Source organism: Balaenoptera borealis (assembly GCF_965194805.1).
Source record: "Balaenoptera borealis genome assembly, chromosome: 21".
Taxonomy (NCBI): Eukaryota; Metazoa; Chordata; class Mammalia; order Artiodactyla; family Balaenopteridae; genus Balaenoptera; species Balaenoptera borealis.
Window position 1 is genome coordinate 29,720,405 of NC_138880.1, and position 19,452 is coordinate 29,739,856.

The window sequence follows — 19,452 nt, forward strand, 5'->3', positions numbered from 1 at the left end:
CTGGTTAGGTGTGGCTGGAAGCCTCTTTACTGGTACCTATTTCTTACCTACATAGCTGTCCTCCTATCTTTCAAACATTATCTTTTAGACTTTCAGAGTGTGCTCTTTCAAAATAAACATCTTGCCATTTACTTTTATGTTTAAAATTATTCATCACTCAATTTCCTATGGGAAAAGGATTAAGAATTTTTAGCATGGTTCCTGCTGTTTTTTTGATCTCCCCACACAAACACCTTCCTTATCTGCCCTGTACTTGGAGTTGCCACAGCCTAGACTCTGGACCATCTCACACACCCCCCTCAAAATCCATCCTCTTCCTGATCCAGCTAATTGTAATGACTCATCCTTCATGTCTCAGCCTGACTTTCCCTGTAGGGTTTTCAATGCCATCTTCTCCTCCCACTGTCACCTCCTGTGACCCTTCCACTTTGACAAGCAAGGTACCTGTAAAATGCATTTCCTTTGTGCCCTGGCACTCATCACATTGCAGTACACTTATGCTTATTTCTTTTTCTAACTGTGAACTCCTGGTGGGTAAGGATGATATTTTTCTTTTTATCCTTAGGATCTGGCACATAAAATTTGCTTCTTATTTTTGCTGGAGTATATTATACGGGACTAGTTTTGGGCATCCATTTAATCATTAAAAAAAAAAAATGCAATTCCTGAAAGCTATCAATTTGTATCTAAAAGGATAATCCTGAATGAGTTGAAAGAGTAAAATTTAACGTCTTCTTTAATAAGTATGTAGGGAAAAATGAGGGAAATAAAAGGGTTTTCTGTACTTGACAAAGCAGGACAGTTACCTGAGTGGTTCTTGGATATTTATGCAAAGCAGGTATTTTTATGGGATTTCTTGCCACTTTACCTGATTTGTATATTTTTGAAGTGAAGTGTTTTGTATGCTTGGGTTGTAAGGTCAGTGACTGGAGGCTGGGCAGGGTAATTTTCTTATCTTTTCTCCCCTTCCTTTCTTTTCATTTTTTCTCTTTTCTTGATTATCAATGACCTACCTTTATAAAGTAGTTATTAAGGATATTTTATAGTTTGCCATCTTTATATCTAGAATAGAAGCTCATGACAAGGTTTGCAAATGTAATGAACACTAGCTAGAGTCTTTAGGTAGTCCTTTTCAAGGTTTAATGCATATTCTCTCTGTGCAGTGCAACTGCTTTTCTCATAAAGATTAATCCTTAGGTATAGCCAAGACTTCTTTTGTACTGAATTCATTTGGCACTGGTGTAAGATAAGTACTGTTTGGACATTAAAGGCAAGACTAAGTGAAATCCACAGAGGAAGGACAGCGGGCTTAAAGTCAGAAGACAGCATTACAAGTTTTACCACCTGTGTTGTAATTCATAAATCAGCCTTTTCTACATATAGGTTGCTTGCAAAGATCTGATGGCACATAACATTACTTTGCATATTAAAATGATATTCAAATCAAGTTATATTATAAATATTCATCCCCAGTAAAGTACGTAGGCATTTTCCCGCAATGGAAAACATGCCATGATATACTTATATATACATTTGTGAGATTATTTGATGAATGTTTCTTTAAAACAGGAGCACTCTAGAAGAGACTGATAGCACAGATGGCTTGTGTTCTTCTGCTTACTAGCAAGACACACTTGGGAGATGTACAATCCCTCCGTGGCTCAGTTTCCTCGTCTGTAACATGGGGGTGATGATCATGGTAAAATGACACGTTCTATAAGGCTACTGTGACAATAAAAGGAGTTAACACAGATAAGTGCTTGGAAAGGCATCTGACACAGAGTGAGTGTCCGATAAGTATTAGCTGGAAATATGAATGTCTATTTCTCCTGCTAGAATCTATGCTCCAGAAGAGCTGGAATTATGTCTGTTTATTTCATCTCAGAGTTCCTAGCACCTGGCCCAGCACTTGACATTTAGCAGACATTGAAGACCAGCCTGAAGGAAAGCACAAATGGAACTCAGGGCTTTGAATACAATGGTTTTCTCCTGCTAACCGAGTGGGAAGGTCAGAAGTTGAGGGGCGGCACGGGAAAGGAGCAGACTGTTGGGGAGGAGTGGCGAGAGCACCTGACCCGAAGGACGTTGGAGGTCGTGACAGTCGCCACCCCAAGAGGCGGCTCATACGACACTTCTCCTTGATACAACCCCGACTTTACACCCTCCACCTTTCTGCCCTGCTTCTCTCCTCTTGAGTTCTCCCTGTTCCTTTAGACAGACTCACGATCTCTTTACTTTTGTCTTTCCCGCAATCTGCTCTCTTCAGAAGATTTAAGACTTTTATCTTTTTTGAGAACTTCAGATACCATGCTACCTTTCCCTGGAAATATTTGCAGTTTTAACTGTATCTTTCATGACAGAAAGAAAAACAAACAAAAAGAGACCTTGCTCTCATGTTGCAAGATAGCAGGCATCACCAGCAGGCCTTGGAATTATCTTGCCGCCCAGAGAAAACTTTCTATTTCTCCTGAAATTCAATTCAGCAGACTCTCCCATGTTTTTATACAGTTGATGTGTATATAGACACAGACCAGCTTGCCAAATTTAATAGACCAGGCTTTATGATCAAAAGTCATATTTTAGTTGAGAATCAGCAGAAACTAAGAATGAGAAAATGTTTACAAAGATAATAATCTTTATAACCTTTGTATGGCTCCTTAGTACATAGATTTTTATAAAATGTACTAGCAATTTGTTCTTCCCAAAATTTGCATTAGCACCATATTACAAATGAGGAAGCTGAGTTACAGACAGATTAAGTGATTGCCTTTAGGCAGATTCAGGATGCAAACCCAGACACCAGCATCGCAAACCCTGTTTTTTCCATGCTCCCCACTGAAGCAAGGCATCCCCCCTGATGGATGTGGAATCCCTCCCCTGTGATCCTCCCTCCCCTGTGATCTTGATCTTTACAACCAGCAGGAAGTACCACCACTTCCTGCTCCTGTTGGGCAGGCGAAGAGGTGTAATTTTGGTTGTATATAGCCATAACCGGCAATGTGCAGAACACATTGAAAAGAAAGAAAACTTTCACAAAATAAATTAATGAAAACTTAGTTGACAAAGAGTCAACTTTAACCTACTTATAGATTCGATCACATTATGGGGGGTGGTCAATAAACGTTGGTCAATGTTTGTACGACCAGCGTACAAATAGGTACACGTAAACTTTGACTAGAAATTGAATTAATGGAAGGAAATGACAGCACAGTCTTCTGTTCCTGAGACTTCTTGACTTTTTTGAGGTTTAGAGCTTCTCTTATTGCCTAATACTCTTTCAAGACACTTGTGTATTTCAGGACCGGCCTTTGTGATAATCATTGGTTAGGTGGGGAATTTGGTGTATCACTGCCTGAATTTAAGAAAGAAGGGGAAGGTAGGGGAAAATGGGTAAGATGCCTCTCAGATGATTCTTAGAAGTACACCCTCTTTAGGTCGATAACACAAATTGGTCAAAAACTAACCAGCCCGAAGGATCATTCTTTCCTACAACAGCACCCATTTAACAAGGGTTTGTTCAATGGCTGCCATGGTCCTGGACGTGCATAAGCAAAATGGACAAACATTTCTCATGTTAAGAACCTTCCCTTCAAATCAAATCTATTGACTATTAGATGAATAGTACAGGGGGTAAAAGGCAAGAAAAGTTACAATAGGTTTTCACTAGCAGGTGGGACAGAGCTGATAGTCTCCTAATTTTCCATGTAAGCCTTAGGCTGAAAAGAAAAAAAAAAAAAAGAGGGAGAGAGACTTTCCCTAAGTGAACAGCCAGGGCAACAGGCAACTGAAGAATTGTATTTAGAACAGAAAAGGTCTAACATCTAAACATATGCATAGCCTATCAGCAGATAACTTAGTACCAAATATTGGAAATGCATCATTAAAAAAGAGGATTTTACAGTTATTGAGTACTTACTATGTGCCAGACCCTCTGCTACGTATTTTACAAATATCAATCTGTTGAATGCTCACAAAACCCAGGAGTAGACGCACTACCATTGTTCTCTTTTTATAGCGGAGAGCATTGAGGCATGAAGGAGTGAAATGATTTGCCCAAGACAAACAGCTACTGAGGTGTAAAAACAGGGTCTTGCAAGAGATATGGGAACATACGTAAATGTATAACTGATTCACTTTGTTATAAAGCAGAAACTAACACACCATTGTAAAGCAATTATACACCAATAAAGATGTTAAAAAAAAAAACACAAAAAAACCAGGGTCTTAACCACGAAATCCACTCCAAAGCAAACTCCTAACTAGGACCACATAAGCAGAGTTTTTTGTTTTTGATTTTTCTATGCATTTTTTCCTGACATTCTTATAAAGGAAAAGCCTTCCTCTTAGTTGATCCACTGACAAAAAGAGACCTTTAAGTAAATTTATCAGCTGCTTCTTTAGTGCTTTAGTTATCACAAAATCATCCCAATTACTTACCTATGAGACATCTCCATCCTCAAAGGATTGTGAGTTGTGATTTAACACTAGAAGTCTCTCCATCCTCAAGGTTGCATTCCCGTGTTGATCAGACAAATCTTGATCTTCCTGACATTAAAAGATTAAGCAGGTATAAATGTTTAATTGGGAAACATCAAAGGGAAAAGTTTCAGAAGACTTTACCATTCTCTTAACACCACACCACACTGACTTCAGTTAGTGAGCCTGTTTTACTTTTTTTTTTTAAAGAAAAAAAAAAAGTACCTCTTGGAATAAACAAAGTGTTTTCTTTTTGTTTGCCTTGTTATTTTTTTCAAATACTTTTAAAACACAGGCTAGGATTAAACTTGTCTGAGCCTTAGAAATAGAGATAAAGCTGCAGTCACTAGGGACTTCTGATTTTATCTCCTTTCTGGAGAAATTGCCTCACCGTTCAAAATCTTTTATTTGCAAATTTGGTCTGGTAGTCAGAAGTAGTTATTCTATTGTTTGCTTCTCTGACCCAGATACAAAATACACACACACACACACACACACACACACACACACACACACTAAACATGCACAGAACTTTTTTGAAAACTGTACTCTTGATTGACTGGAAGTAAAGTCTCTTGCTTTCATCATAAATATTGTCAATTCAAGCTGGTTTAGGCATGCTACATTTTTTCAGTTATTTAAGTGTTTTTTAAGTTTTTTTTTTGTTGTTGTTATTTATTGTTTTATTTTTCAGCTATTTTTCAGTTAAGTAAAACTGAAATATTCACTGTCTCGACCTGATCGGACTCTCTTTATCTTTACATTTATAATATTTTTAAAAAGAAACCAATTTTAAAACTTTTAAAAAAAAATTTGAAATCATTATAAACTCAGAGCAAGGTACAAAAAATAGTACACAGAGACTCGTGTTCTCTTCACTCAGCTTCTGCCGATGCTAACGAAAGGAGAATTTAGCATTTCATATTATCCATCATTTTAGTGCTCTAGAAATGTGCTCCTCGTTTTCTGAATTTGATGCAAGTTATAAATACAGTACCTGAGGACTTAGGTGTGAATACAATGTTGTAGTGAGAAATATTTTTAAAACTACCTAATTAAAATATATCCTCCAGTTCTTCCAAATATAACCCTAATTAAGCTTTCCAGGTTGTAGATACCCAAGGCTTTTAGATGTACAGGACACTTTAAAAAGTGTACCTTTTTTTTATTTTGAAAAGTAGTTTCTACATCAATGTACTTACTTACTACTGAAGCAGAGAAGCTGTTTGTACTTGGCTGTGGCTTGAGAAAGGCCTTTTGTGTGATTGATTCTATTCAAAACAGAAGAGTCGAGGGCGATGCTTTAACACAAAAAAAACAAAGTAGACCAAAATAAGACGGAGAGTAATTATGCAGAGTTGCAACCAAAGAAACAACTAGCATATACCACAGAAGATGTAATTCAACAACGTGGTTAATTTGTAGATTTGCTAAAAAAAAGGAAAAGAAAGAAACAAGAACTAGAACTAGTGATGGCTAAAGAGATGGGCAAGTCAGTTCTCATCATTGATCCAGGGATGTTCGTCCTGGTCCACAAGGGTTGCAGTTTGCTGACTATGAACTCGGGCTCTGATGGTGGGCAGGCCTGGCTTGGGCTCACCTTCTCTGTTTATTAGTGGTGTGAACTTGGGACAGTCATTTAACTTCTCTACATTTTAGTGCCCTCATCTGGAAAATGGGAGCTGATATTTATTACCACTTAGTTTCATGGGTGTAAACTTATCTCCAAACTCATCACGTTGTATGGACTAAATATGAACAGCTTTTCATCAATCATTCTCCATAAAACAATTCTTAAAAAAAGAACCTCTGCTTAGGTCTGTTGTGAGCATATAGTGGCACAGTGAAAAGTAAGTATTCAGTGTAATTCCTGACATAGAATAAGCCCCTTGTAACTGCGGCCGTTATCATCATGATTCTGGACATCTTTTTTTTTTTTTTTTTAATTATTTATTTATTTATTTATTTATATTTTTAATTTTTTTTTTGTCTGTGTTGGGTCTTCGTTTCTGTGCGAGGGCTTTCTCTAGTTGCGGTGAGCGGGGGCCACTCTTCATCGCGGTGCGCGGGCCTCTCACTGTCGCGGCCTCTCTTGTTGCGGAGCACAGGCTCCAGACGCGCAGGCTCAGTAGCTGTGGCTCACGGGCCCAGTTGCTCTGTGGCATGTGGGATCTTCCCAGACCAGGGCTCGAACCCGTGTCCCCTGCATTGGTAGGCGGATTCTTAACCACTGCGCCACCAGGGAAGCCCCTGGACATCTTTTAAAGCAAGTGCTACTTCTAATCTGGATCCTGGTCTCGAAATCCTCTTGAAACTTACCCTGAGAGGATTTTGGTTGCTGTGGATTTGCTTAAATGAATGCCATGAAACAATATGTATGTTTAAATTCCATTACGTCTAACAGGAAAATGAATTATAAATTTACAGCCAGTGAGACGACGAGGAGGCAGGTACAGGGGCTGAAAGCCGAGGGTTTTGGTAGCATCACTTAGCGCTGGGCTTCCCATCCTCCCCTGGACCAGGCAGCACCCTTTTCTCATATATGTATCCATTTTTTCCTCATAAGTAAGGCTCGTTTCACTCTGACTGGGTTTTACGATGTAGCTGTGAACTGATATTAAGGAAATGCTTGGTTGCCTGGGCATTTTAAATCCATTTGAATGATTCAAATTACCCTCAAATCTCAGACACCTTTTCCGTTGTTTGTATTTTTTATGTTCCACCTTCAGTTCTAGTTAAATTCCTTTCTCTAGTCCCAAATGTGCATGAATTTTATATCTACCTGGGGATAGTTGTTGAAGTTTTCTAATGATCACATTGAAGTACATGTTTCAAACTTTAATTTGAAAAATAAACTAGATAGGCCTCAAATTAGAGTGAATAGTATAATGAGTCCCATATGCCTATTACTCTGAATCAATTTCTTTAAAAATTTGGTTATGTTTGATTCAAGTATATAATTTTTCTTTTATTGATTTGTTGATAATGTATTTTAAAGCAAATCATAGACATCATGTTTTTCTACCCCTACATGCCTCAACATGCACCTCTAAAAACTAAACATTTTCTTACAAAACCAGAATGTAATTATTAAATTAATAAAATTAACAATAATTCCTTGTTGCCCATTCCATAATCACATTGTTTGAGATATCTAATATTATGCTATTTTAACATGGGTTTATTTGAATCTGTATGCAAACAAATATACCACAATACAAAAGCATTTTTAAATGAAAGATGAACTTGAACATAAACAGGTATTAGTAGAAAGTTAGGGATACCCATATGGGTAGAAGCTTTTTGTAAATTATGTGGATTTATAATAGAAAGACCTCAGACTGTAATATGGAACTCAGCCAGGAGGGGGAGTAAGCACCAAAGAGCTTTCTTTTCACTATTTCTACTAGGGTGGTAGTCACTAAATTTGAGGAGGGAGATAAAATATCCATTGGAGATAAAGCGCTCCAGAACTTTTAATGCCATAATTCCTGTTGGTTAAAATTTTAAAAACAAAACAAAACAAAATCAAACGAGAATAAAATCAGAAAAGATACTGCAGAAAAAAAAAGATAAGCAGAAATGGATACTGACTATCAAGAAAATTGTTCATATTTGGGCCTGCTAAATTTGTTAGGCATTATGCAAAGACTGTAGAAATGAAGCCGAAACAAAGTTGAAAACAGAATGTCCAGTCAAATGATCTGTCATCAACCACGTTGTGCTTTAGCAATTATGTTTAAAAGTTATAAAGTAACATGCACACCTCTCTTACCACTCACGATTGTGTTCTGTATATTTGACAAAGTAAAAGAATGTCATTTGAAAGTGTAAATAATGCATGGCAACAATTAAATTAACTCTAGGTGTTTTCCTTTATTCAATAGATAATTATGAAGCTCTGAATACCCGCGAGGCACTGGGTGAGGCATTGAGGAAACTAAGAGATAAGTAAGATCATCTTCCAACATTAGTAACACTAAGTATTTGAAATAGGGAGAGGAATTCTGTTTTACTTTCTTTTTTTTAAAATTAATTAATTAATTAATTAATTTATTTATTTATTTATTTATGGCTGTGTTGGGTCTTTGTTTCTGTGCGAGGGCTTTCTCCAGTTGCGGCAAGCGGGGGCCACTCTTCATCGCGGTGCGTGGGCCTCTCACTATCGCGGCCTCTCTTGTTGCGGAGCACAGGCTCCAGACGCGCAGGCTCAGTAGTTGTGGCTCACGGGCCCAGTTGCTCTGCGGCATGTGGGATCTTCCCAGACCAGGGCTCGAACCTGTGTCCCCTGCATTAGCAGGCAGATTCTCAACCACTGCGCCACCAGGGAAGCCCTGTTTTACTTTCTGATATTACTATGCTAGGCCATTGGTTGCTGAACTTCTGCTACATTTTCTCTTTCATAAAATTGGGAAAGTTGTATTTTCATGGAAATTGATGTGGTTAGAATGTACATGCTTTTTGTAAAAATAGCAAATCATCCTGAGACGATACCTTATAAAGTTGAACAATTTGGTCAATGCAAGTATTAACACACAAAGAACTTACTAAAATAAATATTCAAATAAAATGAAAAATGTGTATTATATTAAGAATCTTTAAGGATCATATGCATGACAATATCCCATGCATTTTGGGAAATATAATCTTCATCAGGACTCTCTGCAAGCATAATGTTATTAATTAAAATTACACCTCATATAGAGATGCATAGGTAAAAATTAAATTTCTGGTATTTTCCTTATTTCAAAATTATCAGTTACTTTCAGATTTTGAATTCTCTTTGGTCATCTATTAGGGATTAATTTATTGTTTGATCAATCATTGCCAGAACTAATAAAAGTATTTTAAAAGTTAGTAGAAAAAATATTTAGAGATTATAGTTTTAATGTGAATATTGCTTTTGCCTTATCAAATCACTAGCTTCTGTGCTTCTCGTGAAAAGCAAAAAAATCATGTTTATCAAAACCCTAATGGTTTAATGGTTGTTAAATCACATTGTTGCCAAATAAAAAAGAAATAATTCTGCTAAGATATTTGTCTAAGTTTCTAAGAGTTTTTCAAAAGTTGATTTAATTTTTTTGTTGTTTTTCTTGTCTCAAACAGTGAAACTTGGCATATTTTCTAAGTTGACTGATATTTGGAATACTAAACCTTTTTGTAAACAAGACATTTTGAGAATAGGCAACAACGCAAGTAGTTTTGAAACAATCATGTTGTAACCAACAGAGAAAAGAGTATTATACCAAGACAGTTCTCATAAATGACATATAATTTAAATAATCAGGGTGGAACAAGCACTAATATTATTCACGTCAAGTTCTGTAACTCTAAAGAACATTTTAAATGCTGTGAATATCTGTGTTTTGGGTTATGATTCACTTGCTAATAATTCATTACAACCTACGTGAAACCCAGTTAGCTAAATGACTCGAAGGGACTTTGATTCTACCTTGTTATGTTCAAAGACATGAGAATAATTAGTAACAGATCTTTACATAGAGAACAAAGTATCACTGAAATATACTCTTTCTTCCAAGAGAGTTATTGCTATGCATTATGCAAACAGAAGGGGATCAATAAACGTTTATTACAAGGTCCATGAGAGTCTAGGTTTGCTTTTGTTCCGTGTTGAATCCCTTGTGGCTAGAACAGTATCTGGTATCTATTAAGTAGGTGTTGTAGAAACATTTCTTGAAATGAATGAATTTGGGGATCCATGAATAGGTTGCTAGTCCTTGAGATGGAGAATTCAAGCGTGTTGAGATACCTTTTGGAGGCAGAACTGCCAGGATTGTTGGTGGATATTTGGAGGAGAAGACAAATGAAGAGGAGTTAAAGAAGATTCCTAACACATGATTTTTCTGACCAGGTCGAAAGGCACATTTGCTGAAAGGGAGTACAGTTTGCGGTAGAAGTTAATATGTCTGGTTAAAAGAAAAAGTGGCATCCCAAGCAAAAGATAATTACGAAGTAATATAAGCCCATCTGGGGTCCAGAGGCAAGGTTTTGATTGACATTATAAATGTGAGAGTGTGATGCCTACAAATAGAATGTTCGGTCCAAAAGGGCTGATGGAATCTCCTAAGAATAAGGGCGAATACAGAGAGAAAGAGACCTCTCCCTCCTGAGAGCTCGATGTCATCAAACAGAGAAAAGGAAACTGGAGTAATGGCCAGGAGAAATTCCAGACCTACCTTCAACATCTGGGGCCACCTTAAGTGTTCGCCACATCGAGCCCAGCACCTAGGAGACAAAACAGAAAGTGACAAGTCAGATGAGGGGCTCTCCATAAAGACCTTCAGCTCAGTAAAAATAAATGTAAATGTATCATCAACAAAGAACAGCTGTCAAGTACTCCTGATGTTCTGTACCTGATGTTAATTTTAGGGACCTGAAATAAGTCTTCCTCAGGAAGCCTTTGCTTGCAAAATATACTCCAAGGGGAGAAGGGGTTTTGTGTGTCCTGCCATATGCTACTGCCCACTTGGTTCTTTACCACAATAGAATTAATTGCAAGCCCTGAGGCATGGCTTCTATAAAGCACTTTTACACTAAGAGTCAGAATCTCCCCACTGGAGCCAGAAAACCTTGGGCCTTCGTCTCCACATCTGTAAAATCAGTCTCATTCATTTGACCCTGCAGAATTCTGTGAGGTTTAAAATACCTAGCATACTACTCAGTACTTCATAAAGTCTCAATAAATGCTATTCTAATAATAAATATCTTCAAGTTTTTAAAGTTCCATGTCACGTGGTTAAAATAACATAACTGTCTTTGAGATTAAAACATGATTTATCTTAAAGAGGACTTTATGTCTTATACTGTTTTTGAAACTTAATGTACTTTTTCAATTGGCTGCACCTACTTTGAAATAAAATATGATCTGGAAGTCTCTCCTACAATATGATAATCTTGGAAACTAAGTTTCTAGAAATTGTCTAGAAAAAAAAGTGTTTTATGTAGGATTTCAATGGCATGGGGTGTTGGACCTCTACATTTGATACTGATCTTCTGAGGATAAAGATAAACATGAATAAAACTACTAAGAATGCCCCAGTGCCATGTCTGTGATAACAATCAAGAGACTGAATCAAGATTGTGGTGTTTTATTCAGGTAAGCTACACTAAGAAGGATCATTACATCCTCTCCATCAGGATTACTTAACTAAAGTTTTCATGAATAGAATTCACCAGGCTGGGGAACTCAAGGGGAGGATATAATTACATATTTATTTTCACTAACCTTTAAGTAAAATTTAGCATCCCTTTCTTCTCCAAATAAAAGTTATTAAACAAAGGTATATACCTATATAATTATATATAGTTAAATAAATATATACAGTCAGTCACAATCTATAATTGGATATAATTAGAAATTACATAAGACAGACATTTCACAATGCTGAAAGATATTACCAACACATTGTTTAGATCTTTCTGTTTGGCTTTCCTGAAAAATAAGAAAGACAACAATTTCTAGCCTAGATGTAATTCTAACTAAAAAATTAGATGGAGTATATTGTGTTAAAAATTCATCAACTCAGGGAGACCTTCAAAATGGTGGAGGAGTAAGACGTGGAGATCACCTTCCTCCCCACAAATATATCAAAAATACATCTACATGTGGAACAACTCCTACAGAACACCTACTGAATGCTGGCAGAAGACCTCAGACCTCCCAAAAGGCAAGAAACTCCCCACGTAACTGCATTGGGCAAAAGAAAAAAAGAAAAAACAGAGACAAAAGAATAGGGACGGGACCTGCACCTCTGAGAGGGAGCGGTGAAGGAGGAAAACTTTCCACACACTAGGAAGCCCCTTCGCGGGCAGAGACTGCGGGTGGCAGATGGGGGAGCTTCGGAGTCACAGAGGAGAGCGCAGCCACAGGGGTGAGGAGGGCAAAGCGGAGAGATTCCCGCATAAAGGATCGGTGCCGACCAGCACTCACCAGCCCTAGAGGCTTGTCTGCTCACCCGCCGGGGCGGGCCGGGGCTGGGAGCTGAGGCTCGGGCTTCAGAGGTAGATCCCAGGGAGAGGACTGGGGTTGGTGGTGTGAACACAGCCTGAAGGGGGCTAGTGCATCACAGCTAGCCGGGAGGGAGTCCAGGAAAAAGTCTGGAACTGCTGAAGAGGCAAGAGACCACTGTTTTGCAGTGCGCGAGGAGAGGGGCTTCCTGCTCTGCGTGTGCACAGAGGGCAGAGCACTGCCTAAGTGAGCTCCAGAGATGGGTGCAAGCCACAGCTATCAGCTCAGACCCCAAAAATGGGCATGGACCGCTAACACTGCCGCCGTTGCCACCAAGAATCCTGTGTGCAAGCGCAGGTCACTACCCACACCCCCACACCTCCCCCCACCCCGCCAGGAGCCTGTGCAGCCCGCCACTGCCAGGGTGCCGTGATCCAGGGACAACTTCCCTGGGAGAACACAGCGTGCCTCAGCACATTCCAATTATGACTACTGTAACCTCCCTCTCCCTGGCCTGAATGAACAAGGGAGCCCTAATCAGCCGCTGCTTTAACCCCGTCCTGTCTGGGGGAAGGACAGATGCCTAGGGGTGGCCTACATGCAGAGGCGGGGCCAAATCCAAAGCTGAACCCGAGGAGCTGTGCGAACAAAGAAGAGAAAGGGAAATCTCTCCCAGAAGCCTCAGGAGAAGCGGATTAAATCTCCACAATCAACGTGAGGTACCTTGCATCTCTGGAATACCTGACTAGACAACAAATGTTCCCAAAATTGAGGCAGTGGACTTTGGGAGCAACTGTAGACTTGGGGTTTGCTTTCTGTGTCTGATTTGTTTTTGGTTTTATGTTTATCTTAGTTTAGTTTTTAGTGCTTGTTATCATTGGTGGATTTGTTTATTGGTTTGGTTGCTCTCTTCCTTTTTTTTTTTTCCTTTTTTCTCTTTTTGTGAGTGTGTGTGTATATGTTTCTTTGTGTGATTTTGTCTGTTTAGTTTGCTTTTACAGTTTGTTTTGGGGTTCTATCTGTTCTTTTTTTTTTTCTTCCTTTTCTTCTGAGCTGTGCAGCTGGTAGGGTCTTCGTGCTGCAGCCGGGTGTCAGGCCTGAGCCACCGAGGTGGGAGAGCTGAGTCCAGGACATTGGACGACCAGAGACCTCCTGGTTCCACGTAATATTAATCGGCAAGAGCTTTCCCAGAGATCTCCGTCTCAACACTAAGACTCAGCTCCACCCAATGGCCAGCAAGCTCCAGTGCTGGACGCCCCACGCCAAACATCTAGCAAGACAGGAACACAACCGCACCCATTAGCAGAGAGACTGCCTAAAGTCATACTAACTTCACAGACAACCCAAAACACACCACCGGACGTGACCCTGCCCACCAGAAGGACAAGATCCAGCCCCACCCACGAGAACACAGGCACAAGGACACCCCACCAGGAAGCCTACACAAGCCACTGAACCAACTGCACCCATTGGGGGCAGACACCAAAAATAACAGGAACTACAAACCTGCAGCCTGTGAAAAGGAGACCCCCAAACACAGTAAGTTAAACAAAATGAGAAGACAGAGAAATATGCAGCAGATGAAGGAGCAAGGTAAAAACCCACCACACCAACCAAATGAAGAGGAAATAGGCAGCCTACCTGAAAAAGAATTCAGAGTAATGATAGTAAAGATGATCCAAAATCTCAGAAATAGGATGGAGAAAATACAAGAAACGTTTAACAAGGACCTAGAAGAAGTAGAGAGCAAACAAACAATGATGAACAACACAATAAATGAAATTTAAAATTCTCTAGAAGGAATCAATAGCAGAATAACTGAGGCAGAAGAACAGATAAGTGACCTGGAAGAGAGAATAGTGGAAATAACTGCCACAGAGCAGAATAAAGAGAAAAGAAAGAAAAGAATTGAGGACAGCCTCAGAGACAACTGGGACAACATTAAACACACCAACATTTGAATTATAGGGGTCCCAAAAGAACAAGAGAAAAAGAATGGGTCTGAGAAAATATTTGAAGAGATTATAGTTGAAAACTTAACTGAAGTGGGAAAGGAAATAGTCAACTAAGTCCAGGAAGCCCAGAGAGTCCCATACAGGATAAATCCAAGGAGAAACACACCAAGACACATATTAATCAAACTATCAAAAATTAAATACAAAGAAAAAATATTAAAGGCAGCAAAGGAAAAGCAACAAATAACATACAAGGGAATCCCCATAAGGTTAACAGCTGATCTTTCAGCAGAAACTCTGCAAGCCAGAAGGGAGTGGCAGGACATATTTAAAGTGATGAAGGAGAAAAACCTACAACCAAGATTACTCTACCCAGCAAGGATCTAATTCAGATTGGACGGAGAAATTAAAACCTTACAGACAAACAAAAGTTAACAGAATTCAGCACCACCAAACCAGCTTTACAACAAATGGTAAAGGAAATTCTCTAGGTGGGAAACACAAGAGAAGTAAAAGACCTACAAAAACAAACCCAAAACAATTAAAAAATGGTAATAGAAACATACATATCGATAATTACCTTAAATGTAAATGGATTAAATGCTCCAACCAAAAGACATAGACTGGCTGAACGGAGACAATAACAAGACCCATATATATGCTGTCTACAAGAGACCCACTTCAGACGTAGGGACACATACAGACCAAAAGTGAGGGGGTGGAAAAAGATATTCCATGCAAATGGAAATCAAAAGAAAGCTGGAGTAGCAATTCTCACATCAGACAAAATAGACTTTAAAATAAAGACTATTACAAGACGCAAAGAAGGACACTACATAATGATCAAGGGATCAATCCAAGAAGATATAACAACTGTAAATATTTATGTACCCAACATAGGAGCACCTCAATACATAAAGCAAATGCTCACAGTCATAAAAAGGGAAATTGACAGTAACGCAATAATAGTACAGGACTTTAACACCCCACTTTCACCAATGGACAGATCAACCAAAATGAAAATAAATATGGAAACACAAGCTTTAAATGACACATTAGACCAGATGGACTTAATTGATATTTATAGGACATTCCATCCAAAAACAACAGGATACACTTCTCAAGTGCACATGGAACATTCTCCAGGATAGATCATATCTTGTGTCACAAATCAAGCCTTGGAAAATTTAAGAAAACTGAAATTGTATCAAGTATCTTTTCCGACCACAACACTATGAGATTAGATATCAACTACAGGGTAAAAAATAAAAACTCATGGAGGCTAAACAATACACTACTAAATAACTATGAGATCACTGAGGAAATCAAAGAGGAAATCAAAAAATACCTAAAAACAAATGACAATGGAAACACAATGCCCCAAAACCTATGGGATGCAGCAAAAGCAGTTCTAAGAGGGAAGGTTAGAGCAATTAAATCCTCCCTCAAGAAACAAGAAAAATCTCAAATAAACAACCTAACCTTACACCTAAAGCAATTAGAGAAAGAAGAAAAAAAAAAAACAACCCCAAAGTTAGCAGAAGGAAAGAAATCATAAATATCAGATCATAAATAAATGAAAAAGAAATGAAGGATACAATAGCAAAAATGAATAAAACTAAAATCTGGTTCTTTGAGAAGACAACAAAATTGATAAACCATTAGCCAGACTCATCAAGAAAAAAAGGGAGAAGACTCAAATCAACAGAATTAGACATGAAAAAGGAGAAGTAACAACTGACACTGCAGAAATACAAAGGATCATGAGAGACTACTACAAGCAACTCTATGCCAATAAAATGGACAACCTGGAAGAAATGGACAAATTCTTAGAAAAGTACAACCTTCCAAGACTGAACCAGGAAGAAACAGAAAGTATGAATAGACCAATCACAAGCACTGAAATTGAAACTGTGATTAAAAATCTTCCAACAAACAAAAGCCCAGGACCAGATGGCTTCAGAGGTGAATTCTATCAAACATTTAGAGAAGAGCTAACACCTATCCTTCTCAAACTCTTCCAAAATACAGCAAAGGGAGGAAAACTCCCAAAGTCATTCTACGAGGCCACCATCACCCTGATACCAAAACCAGACAAAGATGTCACAAAAAAAGAAAACTACAGGCCAATATCACTGATGAACATAGATGCAAAAATCCTCAACAAAATACTAACAGAATACAAACAGAATCCAACAACACATTAAAATGATCATACACCATGATCAAGTGGGGTTTATCCCAGGAATCCAAGGATTCTTCAATACACGCAAATCAATCAATGTGATACACCATATTAACAAACTGAAAGATAAAAACCATATGATAATCTCAATAGATGCAGAAAAAGCTTTTGAGAAAATTCAACACCCATTTATGATAAAAACTCTCCAGGAATTGGGCATACAGGGAACTTACGTCAACATAATAAAGGCCATATATGACAAACCCACAGCAACATCATTCTCAATGGTGAAAACATGAAACCATTTCCTATAAGATCAGGAACAAGACAAGGTTGTCCACTCTCACCACAATTATTCGACATAGTTTTGGAAGTTTTAGCCATGGCAATCAGAGAAGAAAAAGAAATAAAAGGAATCTGAATTGGAAAAGAAGTAGTAAAACTCTCACTGCTTGCAGATGACATGATACTATACACAGAGAATCCTAAAGATGCTACCAGAAAACTACTAGAGCTAATCAATGAATTTAGTAAAGTAGCAGGATACAAAATTAATGCACAGAAATCTCTTGCATTCTTTTTTTTTTTTTAATTTATTTATTTTACTTTTGCCTGTGTTGGGTCTTTGTTTCTGTGTGAGGGCTTTCTCTAGTTGGGGTGAGTGGGGGCCACTCTTCATCGCGGTGCATGGGCCTCTCACTGTCGCGGCCTCTCTTGTTGTGGAGCACAAGCTCCAGACGCGCAGGCTCAGTAGTTGTGGCTCACGGGCCTAGTTGCTCCACGGCATGTGGGATCCTCCCAGACCAGGGCTCGAACCCGTGTCCCCTGCATTGGCAGGCAGATTTTCAACCACTGCGCCACCAGGGAAGCCCTCTCTTGCATTCTTATACACTAATGACGAAAAATGTGAAAGAGAAATTAAGGAAACACTCCCATTTACCAATGCAACAAAAAGAATAAAATACCTAGGAATAAACCTACCTAAGGAGACAAAAGACCTGTATGCAGAAAACTATAAGACACTGATGAAAGAAATTAAAGATGATACAAACAGATGGAGAGATATACCATGTTCCTGGATTGGAAGAATCAACACTGTGAAAAAGACTATACTACCCAAAGCAATCTACAGATTTAATGTAATCCTTATCACATTACCAGTGGCATTTTTCACAGAACTGGAACAAAATATTTCATAATTTGTATGGATACACAAAAGACCCCGAATAGCCAAAGCAATCTTGAGAAAGAAAAACCGAGCTGGAGGAACTAGGCTCCCGGACCTCAGACTATACTACAAAGCTACAGTAATTAAGACAGTATGCTACTGGCACAAAAACAGAAATATAGATCAGTGCAACAGGATACAAAGCCCAGACATAAACCCAAGCACCTATAGTCACCTTATCTTTGATAAAGGAGGCAAGAATATACAATGGAGGAAAGACAGCCTCTTCAATAAGTGGTGCTGGGAAAACTGGACAGCTACATGTAAAAGAATGAAATTAGAACACTTCCTAATACCATACACAAAAATTAACTCAAAATGGGTTAAAGACCTAAATGGAAGGCCAGACACTATAAAACTCTTAGAGGAAAGCGTAGGCAGAACACTCTATGACATAAATCACAGCAAGATCTTTTTTGACCCACCCCCTAGAGAAATGGAAATAAAAACGAAACAATAAATAGACAAATGGGACCTAATGAAACTTAAAAACTTTTGCACAGCAAGGAAACCATAAATAAGACGAAAAGACAACCGTCAGAATGGGAGAAAATATTTGCAAACAAAGCAGCAGACAAAGGATTAATCTCTAAAATATAAAAGCAGCTCATGCAGCTCAATATGAAAAAAACAAACCCAATCCAAATGGGTGGAAGACCTAAATAGACATTTCTCCAAAGAAGATATACAGATTGCCAACAAACACATGAAAGGATGCTCAACATCACTAATTATCTGAGAAATGCAAATCAAAACTACAATGAGGTATCACCTCACACTGATCAGAATGGCCATCATCAATAAATGAACAAACAACAAATGCTGGAGAGGGTGTGGAGAAAAGGGAACCCTCTTGCACTGTAGGTGGGAATGTAAATTGACACAGCCATTATGGAGAACAGTATGGAGGTTCCCTAAAAAACTAAAAAATTGAACTACCATATGACCCAGCAATCCCACTACTGGGCATATACCCAGAGAAAACCATAATTCAAAAAGATACATGTACCACAATCTTCATTGCAGCACTATTTACAATAGCCAGGACATGGAAACAACCTAAGTGTCCATCAACAGATGAATGGATAAAGATGATGTGGCACATATATACAATGTAATATTACTCAGCTATAAAAAGAAACAAAACTGAGTTATTTGTAGTGAGGTGGATGGAGTTAGAGTCTGTCATACAGAGTGAAGTAAGTCAGAAAGAGAAAAACAAATACCGTATGCTAACACATACATACGGAATCTTAAAAAAAAAAATTGGTTCTGATGAACATAGGGGCAGGACAGGAATAAAGACTCAGACGTAGAGAATGGACTTGAGGACACGGGGAGGGGGAAAGGTAAGCTGGGACAAAGTGAGAGAGGGGCATGGACATATATACACTACCAAACATAAAATAGATAGCTAGTGGGAAGCAGCTGCATGGCAAGGGGAGATCAGCTTGATGCTTTGTGACCACCTAGAGGGGTGGGATAGGGAGGGTGGGAGGGAGACGCAAGAGGGAGGGGATATGGGGATATATGTATACACATAGCTGATACACTTTGTTACACAGCAGAAAGTAACACAACACTGTAAAGCAATTATACTCCAATAAAGATGTTTAAAAAAATAGCTTAAAAAAAATTC

General features: G+C 38.5%; 1 long non-coding RNA gene across 1 annotated transcript in view; it reads right to left on the reverse strand.

The window, feature by feature from the left end:
- Positions 1-8,522: 8,522 nt before the first annotated feature.
- The window catches only part of LOC309619803, a 123,953-nt gene continuing 113,023 nt past the window's right edge, over positions 8,523-19,452 (reverse strand). The window contains exon 2 of the long non-coding RNA XR_014239247.1: positions 8,523-10,722. This is a non-coding gene — a long non-coding RNA (uncharacterized lncRNA). The remainder of the gene's footprint in view (positions 10,723-19,452) is intronic.